The sequence below is a fragment of the Notechis scutatus genome, chromosome 1 (genome assembly GCF_049901735.1).
Source record: "Notechis scutatus isolate UNSWTSFEM ecotype Mainland chromosome 1, rNotScu1.2, whole genome shotgun sequence".
Classification (NCBI taxonomy): Eukaryota; Metazoa; Chordata; class Lepidosauria; order Squamata; family Elapidae; genus Notechis; species Notechis scutatus.
The window spans coordinates 113,584,590-113,609,017 of record NC_142009.1 but is presented as its reverse complement, the minus strand read 5'-3'; the positions used below and the strand labels follow the sequence as shown (position 1 = coordinate 113,609,017).

At 39.4% G+C, this 24,428-nt stretch overlaps 1 protein-coding gene across 1 annotated transcript in view; it reads right to left on the bottom strand.

Moving 5' to 3' along the window:
- BACH2 (BACH transcriptional regulator 2) overlaps nt 1-8,153 on the bottom strand; it is a 165,999-nt gene extending 157,846 nt beyond the window's left edge. Inside the window, exon 1 of the mRNA XM_026666567.2 lies at nt 7,431-8,153. The gene's annotated coding sequence lies outside the window, so the exon portion shown is untranslated. The remainder of the gene's footprint in view (nt 1-7,430) is intronic.
- Between the last annotated feature and the right edge of the window lie 16,275 nt (nt 8,154-24,428).

Below are 24,428 nucleotides of genomic sequence, written 5' to 3'. Positions count from 1 at the left end.
ACTCAACAACGTGTGCAGTGATATCACATTCGGACTCATTCCACAATCAGGTGTAATGTTCAACAAAAATATTCCTCTTAGGAACACTGGTGTTGCCCTGCTGGGAGACAGCTATCTGAAAATTATATTAAGGCTGTGTTACCCATAGAGAACTCCTGGGTGCAATCAATCAGGAACATTCCTCCAAGACAATATATAGAAAACAGTTTAAAAATTTATATTTATATTTATTTATAATTTTTTAATCTGACAACATTTCAATTGAAAAATAAAATAAAATGTTTGATTCATGAGATACTATATCTTCCCTTATCCTGGAATCTTAACCCTTCCCATCCTTTATTATTAACCTTAGCATTAAGAAATATTAACATATAAACCTCCCCAACTGAGATGGGGAAATGTACTTCCCATGCAGACATTTGCCAAATTGTAATCATATTTCCATACCATTCATAATCTATAGAAAGCAGTTGTTGCATTAGTTCTAACAACTCCTGTACTTCGAACATAGCGTCTAAACAAATGCTCTAAATACACATACCTTCCCACTCACATTTTTATTCATATTAATCTACAATGACCAGCAAATTTCCTACTAAAGAACCAAACATTTGAAAAAATTCTCATGTGAAAATAAACCAATAATGTGATGCATCTGAGAATCTAATACTATATCTAGTCAGTGATCTGCATTATTTTTGTGAAGCTATGATGCTGCTCTGTATATTGGGGTATAAGGACAAACAAGGACCAAATATAGAGGAACAAAATGATAATAAATTTAACACTAGAAGATTCATAAAGGCCCTCTCTTCTAGCATTCCATAGCTAGTTAAAACAATTGTTCCACAATGCTTTCTGCCAGAGCTACTTCGTAAAGCACATTTCTCTTTGGGAGGGAGGAGGAATTGGATTTTTCTTTTAAAATATATTTTAGTCTATTTCCCCCTTAGAATATATTTTTAATATACTACCTAATGTCTTTTGGGATTTAATTTAATTAATTATACAAACAAACCAGAGGTAGGTATTCAGCAGGTTCTGACCAGTTCTGGAGAACTGATAGTGGAAATTTTGAGTAGTTCGGAGAACCGGCAAATACCACCTCTGACTGGAGATTTTACAGCATCCTTCCCCTGCCATGCCCACCAAGCCATGCCCACAGAACCGGTAGTAAAAAAAAAAAATTGAATCCCACCACTGAAACAAACTCACAAATAATTATGAGAGTGACCACTGCTCAGGCTCACATAAGTGAGATTGCTGTTAGCTATATTCTTGAAGTGCTCACTAGCAATATAACAATACCTGAAACTTAGTGTTCAGTTTCCAAAGGCTAGTTGTAAAAACCTAGCAGGTTCAAAAAACGTCGATAAAGTTCTTGATCCTGGTACCAAAATCTTCAGGAATCAAGTTCCTGAGGCTTCAGAATTCTTGTGACTCTGAAGTCTGGAAAACTAAATTTTTTTGAGCTAATTTTTTTTTTTTTTTGATAGTTATGCTCAAAGAATTTGGTTGTACAATTCCAAAATGGGAAAGTTCAGCTCTAATCCCTGTTGCCTAATTTGAGCAATCTAAAGTGAGAAATACCAGTCCAGGCAAAGGGAAAATATCAAAGATATATTTTAGGCGCACAGAAGTTCAGAATGCTTTTTTCTAAATACTAAAGTTCATGCAAACTCACATAGCCATATCAGTAACATTTTTAAAAACTTTTTACCCCTCAGTTTAATTTTTTTTTTTTTTTTTTTTTTGCTATGACATACTGGATAGGCAACAGTATTTTAAAAAGGCACTCCAACCTCAACTTTGGACATGTGAAAATAAAGGTAGGATTTTCAGCAATATTTAAAATACAATACATAGTTACATTTATTTCTGACATCATATACACTGTTTCAATATACAGCAAATTTAAATCTGAAACACTTGAGAACTCTTACAGAAACAGGTGCTGTAACTTCACTTGACACCATAAAGCATCAAACATTCTATTTGCACTCATTATTCCACCATAAGAAAAAGTTTCATTAACATATATTCCTATTTTAGATTGCTATGATTTTATAACACCTTGTTGGAAGTGAGTAAGCATGCACTGGATTGCACTGTAAAATTTCCCACGCATCTATCTAGTGACAAGCAGCAGCATGGAGTCATTCTTCCAGTCCTCAACCCGTCTCTCCCGCCTATACTTTCCAAACATTAATTAGAGCTAGATTTTTATCGCAAATGTTGTTTGCATTTCTGTACTGTAGCTCATCAATGGGACTCAACTGAAAACACCCAACATCTCCACACCATTGCTGAAGGCACTATTTGTGCAGCTTGAGAAAAGGAAGCATGTCACAAAACAAGTTATCCTCAAAACTCAGGATACAATCAATCCAAACTCTTATTCCCACGCTTATAATGCAGTGAGGTTTTTAAAAACACCCTTCTGTTTAACAGTGTTGATATTAAGTATACAAAATTTCCAGTGCAAAACCTGATTTCTGGTTGTATGTACTAAGAGAAGTTTGTAAATGTGAGGCAGATGCGATGCCTTCTAGTAATGTCAGCATTCTTTGAGAAAAAAAAAATCTGTGTTGCCATACTTGATTTCACTGCTGTAAAATAGCCTCACATTTTATGATAAACATTTTCTTAAAATCCACACATGGATTTATGCAGGTGAATGCAACTATCCAAAATGTTATAGTATCAATTCTCATACAAATCAAATTACATTCTCATATCAAAAAGATACATGAATGACTTTCAAAAGGGTGAAACAATTTCAAATGTTTTAAAACTAATCAAGTAAATTGTTAAAACAGTGGATTTAACAAGAGATTCATGTCAAGGAATTCAAAGTATTTTTTTAAAAAATTGTAAACTATAATTTATGTTTAAATTCAGGGTGTAGATTTTAAGGGTCACTTGCCTAGGACCATGGACAAATACCCTGTCTCCCCAAAATAACACCTATCTGAAAATAAGCCCTAGCATGTTTTCAAATATGTGACTAATATAAACCCTACCCCCAAAATAAGCGCGCGACCTAAGAGCCGACCCAGGAGCGGCCGCCCCCCTCCCCTCCGGGTCCCTTGACCCATCCCCCCCGCTCACCCTACCAGGCAAGAGGAGACTAAACCCACCCCAAACCCACCTAAGCCTGCCCAGCCGTCCACTCCATGTGGTTGCTTGTGCCACAAGGCAAGGTGGGGGATGGAGCTGCCCCCCACTCCCTGCACCAGCTTACCTCAGGTCTCCTGCAGCCAGGTCATCCAAGTCCCAAGACTTGTCTTGCTGCAGCAGCACCAGCAGCCATATGAAGCAGGAGTCCACATGTCTGTCGGCCCATTTCTGCTTGATCACAGCCGCAACAGAGCAGGAGGCCGAGTGGTGTGCCGCGAGGCAGACATCGGGATATGGGTGGCCTGGCTGCGAGGGCCCTGAGGTAAACCAGTATGGGGTGTGTGGGGTAGCTCCACTCCCCTGCCTCACGGTGGCACTAGCGCACCATGCTGCCTCCTGCCCCAGCACAAGCATGCAGAAGAAGTGGGCTTCCTGTACATGGGAAAAAAATAAGACACCCCCCCCAATAAGCCCTGGTGCTTATTTTGGGACCCCCCCAAAAAATAAGACCCGTTCTTATTTTTGAGGAAATACCAGTACTGATTCATTCATACACATTTGCATACAAAGTTGAGAATGCTAGGCAGATAAACTTTCTCTTCTTACTTACTCCTCTCAGCCTGCTCCTTACCTATAAATTTCGCAGCTGCTTTCGGTTGTCATGCCTTCAAAAGATTTTTTCAAATCCCACCTGGGAATTGCAAAATTTTGCCCCAAATTTAAATTATGGTTTTCAAATTAAGCAAGGCTGGTTCTGGCTTGTTTAAAGTTTTAACTTCAATTAAATAACATCCTGATTTTTAAATACACTACAGAGAACACTTCTGCTTTAAAATGGAACCATCTTCCCTTGAGAACACAGTTCTTGGTTAACATCCATTCATTCAGCAACCAAAGTTACGCTGAATGAGGAGACTTATGTTGCAGCCATTACAGTGTCCTGCAGTCACATGATCACCATTCTTAATCTTCAACGATAAGCCTAGTTAATGGGAAGGTGGTCACAAATGGCAATCACTTGACATCACACTTAATAACTACGTGGGATTTGCCTAACATGCTTAACAACAGCATTGCTTAGTGATAGAGTATGTTCCCCTGTGTCCAGTTCTTGTTAACTGAGGGACAAATGACTACCACGATTAGGGAGAAGATATATGCATTATATTCAGCTAACTCATTGATGTAATGCTAATCAAACTTTAGTATAATTCTGGAAGATCCCATGACTACTTAGGAACAAAACATCTACCTAATCAGTATCTTGGTATACACACAGGACTGTAGATTCAGCACAGTAAAAACCATTGCATGGGGAAGGCAAAAAGTAGATAATGCGGTGGCTTATTCGTCACAGTGTGCATAGACACCTCACTTAACACCCACGAATCTTACAATAAAGAGGTGGCATGATGTAAAATAAAATCTCAGCTTCTGACACTACATTTAGTTGTAAGAATGCACCTGCACTTTACACAAATCTACAGACACATGAACAACATTCAGACTCTGGGCAACTGTAGCCAGGGATTTTGTTCGCAAGGAAATCCACCAAGTCAAAGTTGGTGGTAGCAGAGAGTATCATTGGAGCACAAAGAGGATGGTAAAGAAAAGTTACTCTAGTACAATTTGTTTTGATTTGTGTGTGTGTGTGTGTGTCTTCTGTGACTGTGCAAGTATAAGAGATGGTGCCCATGGAGGAGGAGCTGGTGTGATGGACTATAGTGAATCAGCAGTTTCACAGGAAGGAGGGAGCACATTCCGGAAAGGGACAACAAGCAGCCCAGCCCAGAACTGGATAGAGACAGAGGAAGAGAGTTAGGATAACCACTGCCTAGAATCTCCCATACGCATATGTCCCTTAGGGTGAGAGTAGTAAGGGTTCAATCTGGCAAGATTCTGCCTCTTGGGTGTAAGAAAATAAAGAACTGAATTGTTCTTCGCCATCCTTGAGCTTAGCCTTACAACAAGCCTTGTCATAGCAGCAATTCTGCAAGAGGTTCCACAAAATTCCAAATGTATCTTTATGGCTGTACAATAATTCCTGAGATCCAATGGATATCACTACACCAAGCTTGTCAAGAATTGAGTTTTTGAATATTTGTGTCATCAACCCTATAATCCAGCTGCCCTGTGCTCTTTTTCAACCGCCTTTGATTTTTGAACATTTCAGCATCTCTTCCAATGATTCTTACTTTCACATTATGTGCCCCAAACACTGAGATTAATGTTAATTATTAATGATTCCACTTTAGCTTCTAGTTTTATTTGTCTCCTAGTAAAATCAATCCAGATATCTACTAGTACAAAAATATTCCTTAAATTGGGGGTATTAATGTACTAGACTCCAGGGGCCCTCTAAGTAAATTTGCATGCTGTCCAATGTATGGACTTTAGCCTGTCTTTAAATGCTATAACATGTTAGCTTGCAAATACTACAGCTCACAATTACTTTTCAATATAATTTTTGTAAAATTGTGTTTCCAGCTGTTGCCTCCGTTGAAAAGTTTATTCCAGATCTGTGTGGATTTCCACCACTGAAAGCCTGATGAATTCTTTCAAACTTTACTTAAAAGCGTTTAAAAAAAGACAGCCACCTTATCACAAAAATAATCTGTTCCACAAAAAGAGAAGCATTTAGCTTACTTCATAAGAGGCACTGCAGTTAGCTATGTGGTTTATATGTTACATTTGTAATAATCTGGGAAAATCATTGCAGTTAACATCTCTCACCTTATACCTGAGTCAGTGAGGGAAACGCAGAGTCTTTCATTAGGCATTATCTTCTTCAAACATCCCATGAGGCAAGGAAGATATTGCAGTGGGAAGTAATTACCCTTTGCAGAGCAACTCAACAGATTAAAGTTATAGAGAAGCCACAATTAAAAACTAAAGACTGCCTATTGTAAGACAAGAAGTACCCACCTATTCTCTTCACAAAGATGCTTCCTCTAATTAAAATCACTTTGTAGCTCAGTTGGTATAACTAATCAATACATCAAAAACTTAGCAAGCAGTGGCCATGTCAAAGAGGCATACACACCCACACCCAATTGCACTTGCTAAGGGAAGGAAGGAATAGGAGGAGAATAATAAACAAGCTCCAAAAAACAAGCTGTCTTTATAAACACACTGGAAGGTGTTGAGCAATTGTAACTTCACCTCCCCGTGAAGTGGTATGTGTGTGTGTGTGTATGTGTCTGAAGGAACCAGCGCTGACCAGACTGATATCACAATGCATCTCAGAATGTGAATCGGAAAATCTAATGGGAGAACTGGGATCGAAGCCCCAGGAATAATGAAGCTGGCTTTATGTGCCTTTGCCTGTACAGGATAGCTTGAATGGCTTATCTGGCAGGAAGCATTTAGCCATCCTGACTGAATAAACCAAACAACACCCTCACCCATCCTTCCTTCTCCCCTAGCCCGTCCCTATTATTCTAGCCAACGCCAAAAGGAATCTGAGCAGTTCCCTTACAAACCAGCCCCCTTTCTTTATTGCAACTTGTGTCTTAAGGCACGGGTGAGCTTTTCCCACCACGCCGTTACCGAAGTCCTCTAGATCGAAGGACCAAACTACAAGGCGTGAGCGTAAAACGATCAGTCCCCATTTGCTTGCAATGGTAGCTGGCGTCTCTTCCCTTCCTCCTTCCCGGCTGGATAAAAGGACTTCGCAACCTGACAGCTGCTGGGGGGAGGGGGGGGAAGGGAACGGTCTCTCTGACCCCCCCCCAATCATTCCTTCTGATGCCAGATTTACTATTCTGAGCTCCTCCTTCTGCAGCTCCTTCAAAACAGCCACCCCTCTCTCGCCTCGGCTTCCACTACTCTCACTCATCACTTTTACTCCAGCGCGACGGGATAGAGGCTCGAATGCAATTAAAACTGACCCGCCGTAATCCGTTCTCCCCCTGCCCCTCTCCCCCCCCCATACACACACATATCCCATCACTGTGCTCCTCCCCAATCCCCTATATAAAAGCTACCCTTCGGCAGCTTCGCTAGTAAAAACTACATCGGTGTCCGTCGCGCCGTCCGCAGCAGGGTTGGCGAACGCGCCGCACCACTCAAAGCGTGGCAGCATTTTCCAAGCCACGTCCGGCAATGCAAGCTTGCTCCTCTCTTTGACCCAGGCGCACCTCCCGACAAGCCAAAACCGCGCGCGCGTGTGTGTTGCGTGTGTTGTGTGTGTGTTTTTGTTCCCGTCCCTCCCCCCCCCCCAAAAAAAGCGAAATCGGGGACAAACTTCACCTCTCGCCTTCGGACGGGAAGAAACCGGGAAACGGGGCGGGGGGAAGGGGGCTCACCTCTTAAGCACCGTAACTTTCGCTGGCTCCGCGCGTTTCCCGCCAGTGTTTTCGAAAGGGGCGAAGAGAGCCGGGGTGGCGAAAGCGCGACCCCAATCTTCTTTTTGAGGGGGCTCCGGTTGCTGAGGTGGTTCTAGCGAAAATGTGCATCGAAAGAGTCACAAGCCGATTGCTTTGCAACAAACCAGCAGCAGCAGCAGGAGCAGCAGCGACCAAAAACAAACCCAGCTGCCTGCTTCCCGAGGCAAAGTCTTGCAGAGAAAAAAAAAGCGGGGGGGAAAGTAACACATATGCATATAAAAAGGGAGGGGGCGGGGAGGTGGAAGAGGGAAACTAGAGGAGAAAGGAGGAGGCGGAGGCTGCAGCAAGAAGGGTGAGGGGAGAGAGAGCGAGAGGATGGGTGGGAAGGGGAGCCGGGCAGAAATTGCTCTGTCGCGGGAGCCCTTCGGGCACCGTCTCTGCGCAAGGCGGCGGCTCGTCGCTGCTCCTGCAGCCCCCGTTCTGTCTGCTGCGCGGACTCTCCCTGTGGCTCGCGCTCTTCCCAAAGGAACGCCGCCTCCTCGCCTCAATCGCTACATTGTTGACATTCGCGGGCTGACATCATCCTCCTCCCGCCGCTGCCGCCACCACTACCGCCACACACACACACACGCGCGCGCGCGCACAAACACACACACATACACAAACATAGGCAAGAGTTGGAGCACCCCGCCTTTCCCCTTCATTCACAACAACGGTGCGGAAATCGCGTAGCGCCTGCTCCTCATGGTGAGGGAACGGGCCAAAGACGGGCGTAAGCCTTCTTTGAGAATCGGGGTTCCTGCGTGGACAGTTCTCTCCGACGGTTCTTGTCGCATGCGCACTCCCTCTCCAGTTTCTCCGGCGCGACGCTTCATCGTTCTCGGGCTCCCTCCTCCTTTTGTGTCGGTGCAACTTTTGAGAGGCATACTGGGAATTGTAGTCCTTCTCCCCCCCCTCCACCCCTCCACCCCGCCCGTGCTGCATGCAGTTAGAAAGAAGCTCAGTTGTGATGCTCTGGCAAACAGTACCCGAAAAATCGTTGTTAATGCCTCCTTGGTATTAGTTTTCTTGGATTCTTTGATGTAGGGATAGGCAGCGTTGCGATCGTGGCCACTAATACTCCTCAGAGAGCTCCTTTGTTGCTTGGAAGGCTCTTTGTCCCGACTGACATTTTATTATTATTTTAATTGAAAACTTAAAGAGAAACCTGGTGGTATACTATAAAATATAGCCCAACCTTGTAGTAGGTTTATTCGCAGAAATATTTTTGGGCTTCACAAAGAACACACTGGATATGATCATTCTCAGCCTTTGATCAAATTCACCTTCTGGTAATTTGTGTGTGTGTGTGTGTGTGTTTATGACCAGCCATAACTACAATAGCAATAATTGTGTGAGTGTGCCAACAGCATGGTCTCAACATTTGTGCACTGGGCCCTAAATGACAGCTTCCCTCTGGATAATAAAAAAAGCATGACTTAATAGTTTTCAGCATCAATTAAACACTTAATAAAATGACTCAGCTTAAAATAAAACATAAAGTAATAAATGTTACCATAACGGATATGTCTTGATTAATAAAAGCCAGTATAAATTGAGAAGGCTTAGGACAATAAACACCAATGGCATGAATATATATTCTTCCTGACCATTTTGGAATATTTAGAATAAGGACTTATTCTAAATGGTTGGATAAAAAACCCTCCCCCCACAAAAAACAGATTAAATAATTTGTATTATTAACGACAGTAACAAAAAGGGGGGGCTAAGCCAAAACTAAGGTAGAAGGCTCCAAATAATGTTGAACTCCAACTGTTGCCCCATTAACTAGAAAAAGTAGGCTTAGAATCTGGAGTTTTAGACTTATTTATTTTATTATTTATTTATTTGATTTTCCAATTGTTTACAAGATAATAAGTATAAATGTATACATAGTTGTGAATACATGAAATGGTTACATATAAGAAAAATAAAAGAATAGGAGAAACAATAGGACAGGGACGGTAGGCACGTTGGTATAAAGTTCTTTAATTTTGCTATAAAGTTATTTATAAAGTTGCTATAAAGTTCTTTAATTTATAAATTAGATGTCTTTTGTATAGATTATAAATGTTTCTTTAAAAATGGGGAAAATATTTGTTTGTTTAGTCCTCACCACTCAATATCAGAAGTTTGTTTTTAAAATATTAACATCATGGCTAGTAGGCATTCCTTCACTTGGAAGAGATCATCTCATTGCATCATCATACAATGCCAGCAGATGGCAGGCATCATCTTAAAAGAGGCATTCCTATCCTGCCCATATAAATCCTTTTATTTTAGAACCTGCTTTTTTGTGATGACACAATAATTTATATCCTTTATTGTACCATTAGTTTTCTGTAGCTAGTATTTCATCATTGAGAGTGTGCTTCTAAAACTTACGACATATAGAACTTGTGGTAATATATTATATATATATTATATATATATATATATATATATATATATATATATATATATATATATATATATATATATATATATATATATATATATATATATAATAAATGCAAACAGCAAAGCCAAGAATTATGATAAACAAAGTCCAATAACTTTGGAAGGATCAGATATGACCAATTTGCAACAGTCATGAAGACTGACCACAGACGTTAAATTAGTTTAGCATAGAGCCAAGAAGATATTGACCAAGTTTTCAGATTATAATAAACCACAATTTATTCAATGTTCATTACTTGGGTTCATAGATTGTGAAAGCCAAAACCCATCAAACTTCCTTTGGATGTAGTGCAAAGGGTGAACCCAGTCAGACCCACCAGTTATTGCTATTTTAATTAGCCCACAGTTTTTACACTGAACTTTGCATAGAAATGCTGCATAGCTTTATGTGAACCAGGACAGGGAGACTGTCTGGTTGGCTGTAAAAAGAGTGTCCTTCCAGAGTTAGAGGTCAAAAGCCATAAAGTAGCAATCAATGAGTGTGGGCATTGGAAGATTTGGAGTATTGGTGGACACCCAACCTCCTATGGAAAGGCTTGATGAATCAAATAAATAAAATAAATAAATAAATAAAGACCTGCCTTACTGCATTTAGCACTTCTGAGAAGAAGTGAAGTGGGATAATATGTCATTTTGGAAATGCTGCAGCATGGAAACCAGGGTTTATCTGAAATGCTGTTACTTTCATGGCACTCAGACTAACATGCTTCATTTTTGCTAAATTCACATGCATGAAGAAGGATGGTTTACATGTACATTAGGATGAAATTTATGACCAAAAAGCTTGTTTATTACCCTTTGTACTAAAAGTGATTATAGACAAGAGATTTCAGCTGTGCTCAGAAACTTCACCCCAAAATATTTAAAGGAAATATGTAATAAGGCTAACAACATTTGAGTGGAATTAGGGCAGAAACCATATATGCATCTATTTGTGTGTCTTTTCTGTTGGAGACACTGAAAACGTCTGAGCACATCTGAGTACAGGTAGTCCTCAGCTTACAACAGTTCATTAGTGACCGTTCAAAGTTCCAATGGTACTGAAAAAGTGACTTATGACCATTTTTCACACTTATGATCTTTGCAGCACCCACATGGCCACATGATTTACATTCAGATATTTGACAACTGGTTCATATTTATCACAGTTGCAATATCCTGGGGTCAGGTGATCACATTTTGCAACCTTCTGACAAGCAAAGTCAATGGGGAATCCAGGTTCACTTAACAACCTTGTTACTAACTTAACAACTGCAGTGATTCCCTTAACAACTGTGGTGAGAAAAGTTGTATAATGGGGCAAAACTCACTTAACAAATGTCTCACTTAACAACAGAAATTTTGGCTCAATTGCGGTCATAAGTTGACTGTATAGAATGTCTTAAAATTGTAGTCTTTGGCATTTTCAGGGAATTTTCAGTTCAAAATTATTTTTTTCTGCATTTTAATTCATCAAAGCTTTTGCATTCAATTTGTTCTTCCTGCAATTTCACAGAAGAGCAGACATTTTGCTAAACTTTAATATGAACAAGTTTGGACTTCCTTCCTTCCTTCCTTCCTTCCATCCATCCATCCATCCATCCATCCATTGTTATAACTATAGCAGATGGGAAAAAACTATTTGCAAAGATATGTAGATGCTAAAGAGGCTAAGGCAAAAGATTGCAATAATAAGACTGAGTGAGTAAAAAACAAGAACTGGTGTAGATCAATGAAAAGAGGAAATTGGTCAATGATAATATGGCTTTATTTATGCTGGCAAAATCAGAAGGGAGGGACTAAGATAACGGTAGCTATGATGCAAATATTTGCATTTTTAGAATGATTCAGAAAGGGGGAGCATTTTACTCTCTATGCTTTGGCATCCTTGGCTAATGCATATTTAGTCCAAGCTGGCCCTAATAGTAAGTCTAAAAACATTCTCTTTTTTCTCCTATTAGTTACAGTTAATCCACAGACTGAACAAAAGTGAGATTTTAGCAATAGAAAAAAGGCCTTCAATGTAGGAACGCTTTTTTGCTGCCTTTTACAGTGCTTTTATGAATACATAATAGCTCTTAAGGTATATGAATATGATGTAAATAATTTTTTACAAATTAGAAAAGCATATATATACTGTATAAACATTCTCTCTCTCTCTCTCTCTCTCTCTCTCTCTCTCTCTCTCTCTCTCTCTCTCCTCACACACACACACACACACACACACACACAGAATGGTGCACTGTGATCTTACTATATATAATCCCCCTGGTAACCATGGATGTGTTTCTATCCCTGAAAAAATACTTCATACATCTGCTGAAATGGTGTATATTCCATGAATGCTTAATGCCTTAATAATGTGGCTAGTCTTTAAAGTATTGTAATAGACTTCACTGATATTTAGGTGTACATGATTGGACTGTTATGTGTGGTTTTTCAGTAGATTTTGCTCGCTTGTTTTCTCTGTATCTGTATGTAAATAAGTGTGTGATAGCAGACAAGTGTGTCTGTGATTTGATGATAATTTTCAGACAACTGTAAGATTCAAACATATCTAACTCAAATCTCCTTCTTTCTCATACATAAAAGTCCATGTACATGTCATTCTTTCACATTAAACATTGTCTTCTACATATATTATATGTGGGTGGGGGAAAACTTTTCATCCCATCATGGGTGCCAACTGCTAATGGATCAAGTTGACAAGCCACATGGATACAGTACATACATGATGCATAACTTCTTGTAGACTGTTGGAAAGTCTACTACTTGTGGATTGGCCCACACCATGTTTATTTATTTTATCAAATTTATTTGCCTCCCAACTTGTAGTTCAAGGTGATATTGTCTTGAGCTGGAATAAATAAACCTGAACATTCTCAGTGTAGATATGATAACTGAATGGAAGAAAATCTGAAAGTCAGCAGAAGATGTATGAAGAAAGTAACAGGGGCCAAAATAATGAATTTTAATCTCACTAGACTAGAGTAATGAGTTAAAACAGTTCCACACAACTGAGAACATCCGATGAGATAGAAAACATATCACTATTATGTGGTTATATATTAATTTTAATCTTAGATCTTTTGGGGATCTGTAAACTGTTCAAGAGTCAAACATAATTGGAGTAGCAGTTATTAAGTGTATTTCATTTTCTTTTATAAATTTCTCATGTCTCTCATCAACTCCATTCAATTCCAGATGTCTTATTTTCCCTTTCCTTTTGACATGTTTACTCTTTCTTCATAGATATGTTTTGTGATTTGGTCCTCAGTCATTCTCCTTATGGACAAGAACATCTCTATATACTTCTTGTGCCGTAAATAAACTTTTTTATTCTACCCACATTCATTCAATACCAATTCCCTATTTACCCTCTCTCTTCTTGTCCTCTCTCTTCCTGTCCTCTCTCTTCTTGTCCTCTCTCTTCTTGTTCCTCTCTTCTTGTGGTTACATAAATTTCTTAAGTACCTCATTTCCACTATATTCATTTTATTTTGAAGTTTCTCCCAATATATTAATTTCCATATAACTGGTAAGAGGCAGATCTTTATACACATACATTTTTGTTTTATGTGTTTGTTTATTAGATTTACTGTATATCTCACTTTTTCTTCAGGAGCTCAAAGCAGTGTTGCCACACTCTCTTTTCTCATTTTTCTCTATAACTGCCCCAAAGTAACTCAGGCTATCTCCATGGTTGAAGGTGAACTAAAACCTGAATCTCCTCAGTGTTAGCTCTTTCCCTTAACCACTTGACCACACTGGCTCTCTGACAAACACCCATACTACCTATTTCCTTTCTATTGGCACTGGCACATTTAAAACATTTTCCATATAGTTTCCCATCCGTAGTACACAGTGTACAAAAATACACAAATTAATCTATCTGCTCTAGTTTTGTTTTAACCATTTATACGTAACTTTCAATTGTTAATTTTCAACTGCTCTAACATAACATAGACTAAGATAGCACATTCATGTTTAGAATCTTTAGATCCATGTTCTTGTTGCATCATATACAGTCTAGCATTAATTATGGATCATTTGAGTTCTCAGCCAAACAGTGTTCGGCTCATAGAAAAGTACTTGTACATACATGCTCCCAAACAATACTCCTAACTCTAACCCTCAACTCTGTGGGTTGGGTTGGGTTGGGCTAAGAGAGAGTGACTGGCCCAAAGTCACCCAGCTGGCTTTTTTTGCCTAAGGAACTAGAACTCAATCTCCTAGTTTCTAGCTAGACCAAACATACATTTAGCATATTGCATAGTCATTCCATTAGAAAACCACATTCATTCTTATTTTAGTATTTCTTAAATTGCGTCATTTGTATCTGACAATTTTTAAAACATCTTCACAGCATTTGTGTCTTCTTTCAATTCCACTTTTGACATAGCATGTCATTCCCATTCCAAATCTCCAAAGTACATCTTACACTATAGCATTTCTTCCTTCATTTCAGTTTCATATCAAATAATTTCAACACTTTTACTTTTAATTTCATTTACTCTACTGAAGTTTTTCACTGATCCATCTTCACCTTTTATAACATCTCAGCTTTATCTTAATTGAAACTGCATTTTCTGTGCCTCTTAACTCCTTGCCTTCTTAGGGTATCCTTTTGCAATTATTTTTTTCTATATCTATTATGCAATATATTTTCTGATCCTCATTTTTGGTGACAACCATTCTCTTATATATCTTATATATCTTTTTTCATGCAGCATCTCTTTTACTTCAACATTCTGCCAAGCACACTTTTTGATATAATTCCCATTAACATACCCATCAAATGTCTGTAGCAACCTGTAGCTTAATTCTTTTCACTGTATTCCAAAGTAGCTTGCACGTCCTCTCTCCTTATATTCATTTTTCTCCATCCGGTTGAAAGATCAATCTGTTGTCTAATTTTTTTTTACTGCTTTTCCCCCATGGAGAAATTGTACTTCTCTTCCTGCAATCATTCTGTTTTCACTTATTCATCCCTGGTTAGAACTAAAAAAAAAGATGCTTCGAACAGAGAAAAAAAATAACAGACAAACATAATTAGGAATAATGAAATTAAACAGTACTTGGAAGCTAGAAATCTTGATTCTATAACCTGCAGTTTTCCTTCAAATAATATGATTAAGCTTGTAGAACACTTTATTCTCTTAACCAAGAAGAATATTTTTTGGTAACAGCTTCAGTGATTAATCTAAACACAATACACAAGATTAATGCCTTTTTGTGGGTTTATACTGGGCTAACACAATTACAGCAACCTTACATTATACGAAACTCGCCTTGTTGTTATGTTGTTTCTGCTTTTATTATTGTCAGACTCTTATTACTCAAGAAAAAATGGTCAAAATATATTCCATATTTCAAATTGAGAATTTGCCTAGCACAGCAACTTTTTTCAGTCAATATTTCAGTATTATAAATGAAGCAGATTTTATTGCACACATTTTTCCAGATAATCATATTTACTATTGTAATTTGCTATTCCTTCCTTCCTTCCTTCCTTCCTTCCTTCCTTCCTTCCTTCCTTCTTTCCTTCCTTCCTTCCTTCCTTCCTTCCTTCCTTCCTTCCTTCCTTCCTTCCTTCCTTCCTTCCTTCCTTCCTTCCTTCCTTGCAAACAAAAAGAAGAAGGAAGCAAATTTGATGGGATATATATTTTCTTAGGATTTTAATCTTTGGGAAAAAAATGGATAGTAACAGAAAAAAAGAAGTGTAAAATCTGGTTGGAAAGGAAATAGATGGGATGAGAAGAGATACTTGTCCCTAAATGCCTACTTGCAGTATACAAACAATGTGACACAGTTACTGCATTTGCATTTCCCCATGCAAGACTTAATGCATAGTGTGGGGTCCTCACAGTTGTTGCTTGAAAGGCAACTAGAAGTTATCTGTGGTCAAGAGGACTTTTGTACAGGTGCACCAGCTGCACCTGTTCCTGGACTGAGAGCCTCTTCAGAGAGTCTTTAAAGTCTCTCAAGTGGACTATTGTAAAGCACTCTAGCAGAGTGGCCCTTAAAGATCACTTGGAAGCTACAGTTAATCCAGAATAGAGTAGCATGGCAGTAATGCCGTGTAATGATATGCACACATGTCTTTCCTCCTTTGTGAACTTCATTGGCTACCAGTTGGTTTGTGGTCCATTTCAAGGTATATAAAGACATATGGCCTGCCTGCTTGTGATATTACTCCAAATTTTTCTGCCTAACTGGTGAGGTCAACTAGAGTAGATGCACTCCAGGCCCCATAAGCTAAGCAGTGTCATCTTGAAAGACCCAGGAAATGTGCTTTCTCAGTTATGATTTCTGCCCTATAGAATGACAATGTTCCCACAATTTTTATTTTTGGTTAAAGAGCTGGTTGTTCTCCCAGGGTTTGGATCAAGATGGAATGTGATTTCTCCAATCACCCACCCCTTTAAAACCTGTTTTCTGGTCAGCTATATATTTTTTCTTTAATACATGTTGTTTTCTTTTTTAATTTTTAATTATTTTTTAAAAATTTTTGTAATTTTAAGACACCAGTGTCATTGTGTCAAGTAGCCTTGAACTTGAAATAATAAACACTTTATATGCCTTTGTAGATTCAAGGCAGCCTAGGACCTGATATATTAGTTCCATGCCAGCATCACTTAGCTTTTTATTTACTATAGCTCAGCCTGCTGGAGGCTTTCTGGTCAATCCCAAGCATTACTAGTTTAAAAACAGGCTAGATAAGAATATATATTCCAGCTGTTAGAAGAGCAGTGCCAATCAGCATAGTAAATACTATATTAGATGATTATATTTGATCTATATAAAGCCCTGTAATGTAAGAGACAGTTTCTGACATTACTAAAATTAAATTTAGTAATTTACAAAATTACATTTACACCCTTGCTATCCAGCTGGTCTAAAGATAAAACTGTCTCTCTCAATCCAGTGCCTTCCAGATTTATTGAGGCTAGAACTCCTTAAAATAAATTCAGTCTACTCTGGGTGAAATATTAAGAAAGCATTTCCTAATCAAGGTGACCAATCAATTATGGTTATTGCCATCCTTCAAGCCAACCAATCAATACTTTCCTTTCCAGTGTTCTATGGGTACTTATCCCATAGCAGACGAACATTCATTGATTCTGAAACTGGTGACCAAACTCATTCATGTTCCTCTCTCAACCAAGGAAAGAAAACGAAAAGACATGCTAGTAATTTTATTCTCCTTTCTTTCTATTTGCCAACCTCCTTTGTCCTGTTACATTGCAAATAAAACACAAGAATGTTGGAAAGCATCCAGATGCTTTAAAGCTGCCATCCAAACAAGATGAAGGCAGAAAAGATCAACTAATTGAGTCCATTAACTATAATAGCAGCCCACTGGAACTCTGACAATAAATAAATAAACATTTTGATAAGACAAGTTCATGAACTGTAAATGGAACCTCTTGAAAATGTACACATAGTCTAGATAGAATTCATGGAGGATAGAAATCACAGAGCAGAGGCATAGTGAACCTGAAAAAGGAAGAAGCTGAGGGGAAAACACTCCTTCAGAAGAAATCAACCATGGAGAAATTGCTCCCAGGGGTTGGGAAAAAAATTATATCATGTAGGCAGTGAGCTAGGTTTCCAAGGAACAATTTCCCTCGTGCAGTGAGAAAAGGCGTAGGAAAAGGATCTGCAAATATTTGATTGCTTCTTGTGTCAACAGGATAATCAATACATTCTTTATAAAGAAAGCATTTGCTTGGCTCAATAAAGTGATTGTTCAGATGACCTCATTGTCTGCCCTAATTATGTATAATCTAATAATATATAAAGAAGCAGGCAGTGAAGAGAAGAAGTTAGAATGGAAAAAAAATATTTAAAGAAGTAAAATGGCAGTACTAGTAGAAATAATAGTAGCTTGATCAACCAATTATGTGTAAATGATAAGTTCTTTATTTAGTGATCTTTGTATGTCATCTTATATGCCAAGATCCAGCATTGTGACCTCAAAATCATAAACAATTAGCAAGTGTTTCAGTTTAGTTGGTAGACTGTTTGCCATTGCTTCAGCTTTACAAACTAGAGTTCTTGGCCATGGAAGAGGGAACATCCTACCACATGATACATAAGTGTAAACCAAATGTGAAATTAAACCTTTTCTCACAGGAAATAATTTTACTTGATTAATCTTGTTACAGATAAAAAGATGCAAACAGGGCAAAAATTATTATAAAGCAAATTCTGAAGCGATTGAATGAAACTTTTGAATCGGCCTATGAACTCATGTTTTAACAACCTTTCCAGCACTGATAAGAACTAAGCTTGTTATAAAAGGAGAGAAGGAAAGGCATTATTAAAGCAGGCCTTTGATTAGTGCTGGATGCAGGAAGACCGTGTCACCGTGTAAAAGGCCAAGTAAAATAAGTTGCTGTCTTTGAGGGGAGGAAAATATTTATTGAAATGATCTCTTTTCTTACATCCTGATAAAATGCCGTTATGATGGCACTCAGAAAGGGCTGAATGAAAGCCAGAGGAATTTCAGAGATGAGCATTTGTGCACTGGAAAGTTCAGTGTTATAATGAAATGTGCTAGCACCAAACAACTCTTTGATGGATGTGACATACGGTAGTATTTCATATACACATACCCTGTTTCCCTGAAAATACAACTTACCCTGAAAGTAAGTCCTAGCTTGATCTTTACACTTGCACTCAATATTAGCCCTACTCTCCAAATAAGCCCCAATTAAGATCCCATCCATTCCAGAGTGTATGGCTAAAAATTTAGCTAGGGTGGGGATGGTGGGTGGTGGAGCTGCCCTACTACTTACCTTTGGACAGTTGTAGCCAGGCCTCGAACACCCCAACACCTGCCTTGCCAGCCCATTTCTTCTGCAGCTGGCAAAGCTTTCCTAAAGGCCTCTGTAGCTGATAACAAAGCTCCGGATCGGCCTTCAGGAAAGCCTGGCCAGCCGCAGAAGAAGTTCCTGAAGGCCTCTGACGGCAAAAAGGAGGCCGGGGGCAAGTGAGATTATCAGTGGATGACATTCCCCTCCCTGAAAATAAGACCTGGTGCTTTTTCGGTGGCAAAAAAATATAAGACAGGGACTTATTCTCTGGAAAACATGGCATATACCGATGTACATATGTCTATGGATTCCATTCAACAAGCATCCTGAACAGACATGCTTCAGTTTAGCAGCAAATGGAAGATAAGCTAGATCAAGAGGATCTAGTCCCATCTTTTTCATTAACAAAGAAGTTTAATAAAGCAATAGACTTTGAGCCTATAATAAACATTAGAAAGTATTCAAGGAATTGATAGGATATTAGGAAGATTCTCTGACTTCCATTTCTATGGAATTCAGACATTCCAGAATTAGGCACATAGAAAAACAAGGTACAGAGAAGTTTTTCTTCTTTTTTCATGATATTATGGTAGAACTTGGTATACTTAATTAAAGCTAACAAATTCAGGGCTGAGAAAAGAAAGCACTTTCTTACCTATTATCTACTATCAGTGATAATAGCACAAGCCAATGTGTTTATTAGGTGTCTGTTAATATGAGGCAGCATGTCCCCAATACTGGTTGCTATTTGGTCTTTGTCTTTGGATTTTGAACTTCCTGGATACTAGATATTTCTGTGATTTGGTTCAGCAGGCACCCTTTCCAATCTGAACCATCTCTGCCCATTGCAATCATACTTACCATAGTTACATTTACCCTAAATGTGAATGGCTGTCCCTTGCTTGTATGGGAGATGGAGTGAGATGGGAAGAAAGACAGTTTTTAAGGACAACAGCTTTGGGGAATGATGCTAAATTATGGTACAGGGGAGCCTTGGGTTGTGACCATAAGTTGTTCCAGGATTTCGGCCACAACCCGATTTGGTCGTGACAGAAAGCACGACCGTTTGCGCATACGCGGGCAAAAGAACTCCACCAAAAAATGGCGCCAAAGGGGAAATCGGCACGGAAAGGGAATCTTTCCACACCGATTTTGTTCGCCACCCGATTTTTGATTTGTGACCCAATTCAAAAATCGAGTGGATTTTTTGTTCGCCACCTGATTTGGTCGTGAACAGGAGCGTTCGTGACCCGAGGTTCCACTGTACTTGCTAATAGTGGCACTGTCATTTGTTTGAGATGTGTGCTAGGTGGGAATAACACCCCCGCCCAAATAACAACAAAAATGGGCTGAGCAATTGCATTTATCCCCTTTGCCACCCCACTTTTCATGTTCTCTATAGTGTTAAAATGCCAGCTTGAAAAATTTATTGAATAGACCTTGTCCTTTATTGTTATTCTGCACTGTACCAGCTGGAGATTTAATGACAAGATTAGAAAGTGTTAGTTAGTACATAAGTTAAAACCATTCTTTTTTTTTTTTAATGCTTTCCGTAAGAGGAAGCAGATTGTTGATTGTTTGCAATGTTGATGATATATTTTGCTCTGTCTATTGTTACAAGGCCACATCATCACCTATATGATTGGTTCCATCTGCTTTCATGGTATGTGTATGCGAGTGAGCGAAGGATTGAGATAGAATACTTGCTATCGGATTGAAGCTTCTGGCAGGAATTTAAAATAGCGAAGAAGAAAAGGAAGGGAAGGAGCAGAGACATTTTGCTCCCCAAAGTGAATAACAAGATGTCTCTCATCCTTGCTTTGCTTGCAGCATCTGAACAGACTGTCACACATTGCTTCAGTGCCCAGTAGCTTGCCACTCTTTCTTACTTGCTGATGCCAGAGAGGACTGCTGATGCCAGAGAGGACTGCTGATGCCAGAGAGGACTGCCTACCTCTGCCAGTGCTAAGAGGGAGAAATAGGATTACTACATACGTAGGAAACACCCAGCTAAATCTCAAAGGTGTTAAAGGGTGGAGAACACAGGGAAGAAATCAATCTGCCAGAATCTGCATATTAAGCCTCCTTGTGGTAAAAGCATTAGTTGGAAGTACAGCTACCTTCAGGGAGTTTTATGACCATGTGTGACAGTGGTAGGATTCAATTTTTTTTACTACTGGTTCTGTGGGCATGGCTTGGTGGGCGTGGCAGGGAAAGGATACTGCAATATCCCATTCCCTCCCCACCCCACTAACCTGCTTTCCAGCTCCATTTTCCTGTCCAGGTCAACAAAAGAAGACCCAGCCGATCAGCTGGGACTCGGGAGGCAGAGAAGAGAGGGGGGCAGGGGCAGTCAGAGGCGGTATTTGCCGGTTCTCTGAACTACTCAAAATTTCCGCTACCGGTTCTCCAGAACTGGTCAGAACCTGCTGAATATCACCTCTGGTGTGTAATGTTGCTGCCACTTAAGTGAAATATGTGAAATGTCATAGACATCAGTTATTTGCACTGAAAGACAGATCCAGGTAGTCCCCAACTTAGGACTGTTTGTTTAACAATGGTTCGAAGGTGTGACAGCCTCAGAAAAAGTGACTTACAACCCATCCTGCAGTTGTCATCTCACCCTAGGTCACATGAGTGCAATTCAGATGGCTGCCTATTGGCTTACCTTTACAACAATTGCAGCACCTTGAGATAATGGGACTGAGATAAGTGACCTTCCCAGCTGACTTCTGATAAGCAAAGTGAAGTAGGGAAACTGGATTTGCTTAACCATGACTTTAACCTCATGAGTCATTTAACAATCGAGTGATTTGTTTAACAGCCATGGTGATTTGCTTAATGATCTGGTAAAAAGGGTGCTACAATTCGGGTGATTATATGATGACTCACTTCTTGACCATATCGCTTTGCGAAAATTCTGGTTCCAGTTGTAACTGTAAATTGAGAACGACCTGTATTACTATTCCCAACCATTCCCCATATATTCTGCTAGGTTGTGCCTTAAATGTCGAAAGAGCTTGTGCAAAAGAGGGCTGTATAAATCCTTCCAAAGAGGCACTTCCGAATGCATGATTGGGAATCTGGTAATGAATTCTTGAATCTCTAAAGCAGGAATGTCAAACTCAATTTCATTGAGGGCAGTATCAGGGTTGTGTTTGACCTCAGGGGCTGGGTGGGCGTGGCCAGGATGGGCATGGCCAGATTGACATCACTTGTGTCGGGGGTGCCTGTGGCGGTCTGAACACTCTGCTAGCAAAAATGGTCTCCTGAGCTCCATTTTTGGCTTCCACAGCCTCCTGCAATTCTCTGCCAGCAAAAACGGAGCACGGGAGGGCCACTCACGCCCCTCCCAAGCTCTGTTTTTACTGGAAGAGGCAATGCAGGCTGGTCCTTTGCTGTTTTGAGGGCGGCCCCACGGGCCAGATCTAAGCACCCCATGGGCCGGATCTGGTCCCCGGACCTTGAGTTTGACACCCCTGCTCTAAAGCAACCTTGTCTTTATCTGCTTTCAGAGCTGTTCATGGCAGTTTTCTGCAAGACGATGAATTGTGTCCAGTGATGTTACCCAAGAGGGCAGAAGGTTGGAAGCATTATCGCATCCTTATGATGCAAGTCTCTCCCCCTTGTATGTATTTTCATATAAGGATAAAAGAGGGAAAGCTTGTAGCATGTGGCTGTTTTCATGGTTTTAATGAAAGTAGTGAATTCCCCTGATAGCATATATATCCATACTTGCTTGCTTTGCTGGACAGAGAGCAGGTGGAGACAACCACAACAGCACCCATACAAGCCCAGAAGAAGATTGCTTTAATTAATTGCACAGAGAAGCGCATGTTTGTATTCCTGAATGTTATGAAATACCCTTTTCCAAAGCTGTGCAACATTACAAAGATCCACACCAATAGGGCGGCATTAATACATTTAAAGGCCCTCACCGCAGCAATAATCTGGTGGCTTAGGCCTGGCCCTGTAATCTTCAGCAAGTCATGGTAATTCTATGCAAAATAAAGTACCAATAATATGCTACATTTATTCATTTAATTTTAGAACACATGGATTTTTGTTTTCCTGTGACATTAACTTTTATTATAAACTTTTAAAAGGGATTGGATTTTCATTGTTTCCTTGGCTTTAGGTACTGCTAATGTGCCTAATGCCATGATGGCGAACCTATGGCACGCATGCCAGAGGTGGCACGCAGAGCTCTCTCTGTGGGCATGCAAGCCATCACCCCAGCTTGGCTCTGCTGCGCATTCGTGCATGCCTCCCACCGGCCAGCTGATCTTTGGGTCTCTGCCATGCGTGGGGGGGGGGCCCACGTGCGCAGAGGACGAGTGTGCACGTGTCGGGTGGGGCGCATGCGGCATGCACGAGGTCCGCATGTGCATTACATTTTGGGGATGCCAAGGTTGTAACTGTGAAAACGGTCCCCAGTCACATTTTTCAGTGCTTGGAAACAAATGTTAAATCGAGAACTACCTGTACTTCATCTTGAAAAAAGAAAGCGATGAGAAGAAATTTCCTAATACATATACAGCATTTTCAAAAAATAATAACGGTAACGATGCAATAATGTTGGGTGAAGGAAGACATTAACATCCAGCTTCTAGTAAGAAAGAAAGTTGGCTGATTGCCTCTTTAATACTATGAACAAAGCACTCCAATATATTGTGTTCTACTCTAGTATATAAATCACAACACAAAGTGCAAGGCAGAGAAGATGTCAGCTCTTTCTATTGTTCCAGCCCCCTCAGTGCTATTCAGTGCTGATGAGTATTGGCTTTGTCTGTGTGTGTGTGTGTGTGTGTGTGTGTGTGAAAAGCTATAGGCAGCTCTTTATTTATTTAATAAAGCTTGTATACCACTCCAGCCATAAAAACAATTCTTAATACTAGGAACTGAAAATGACAATTTGCGAATTTTGGGAAATGGCTCAAGTGTAATTTCACTTTCTGTTCACTTCTGAATATATTTCAGTTTGCAAAGTGTAAAAGAATAACATTTCTGTTCTAGGAAGTGGACAGTTCCCTATTGTTAAGGTTTAAAATGTGTTGGAAAATAAAAAAAAAATATTTAAAAAATATTTTCAATAGGATTTGCTTAAAGTGAAGAGTATGTTTATTGTTACTTTGATTATTAGAAAGAATACTGCATTTAAAGTCATTTTTAATTTATATATTGATGGCATTTTATTTTAAAGAGCTTTTAAAATAAAATCAGGTTTCTCCGTAATTTGTTTTAAAGAAGCACTTGTTGATGGTAGCCAAGATATTTCTTTGTTCGAGAAAATCAGCTAAAGTTAGCTTGGGGCAAATTTAGAAAATGCTGCAGACTTATTGGTTGGGAGTGGGGGAGAAGTAATTTAAGCATTAATAGTACTCCCCCCTCTATTTTGTAGAAGTAAAAAGCCCCAAACCCTAATGCAAGAGATTTGGGAAGTCTTTCCCCCATCTTTTCTTTCCCTTTTTGTAATAACATAATTTATATATTTCTCATATGTGATACAATGCCAATACATTTTAAAAAACAACAACAAAGATGGCCATTCCCTAAATTATACAATTATACAATACAGCTTTTATTTCGTTTAGAGATGACAGACAGAGGCTCATTCTTTTAACTTGTTAATTCTGTTCCCTCCTCCACAACCCAGGCTCACATGTGGTTGAACAAT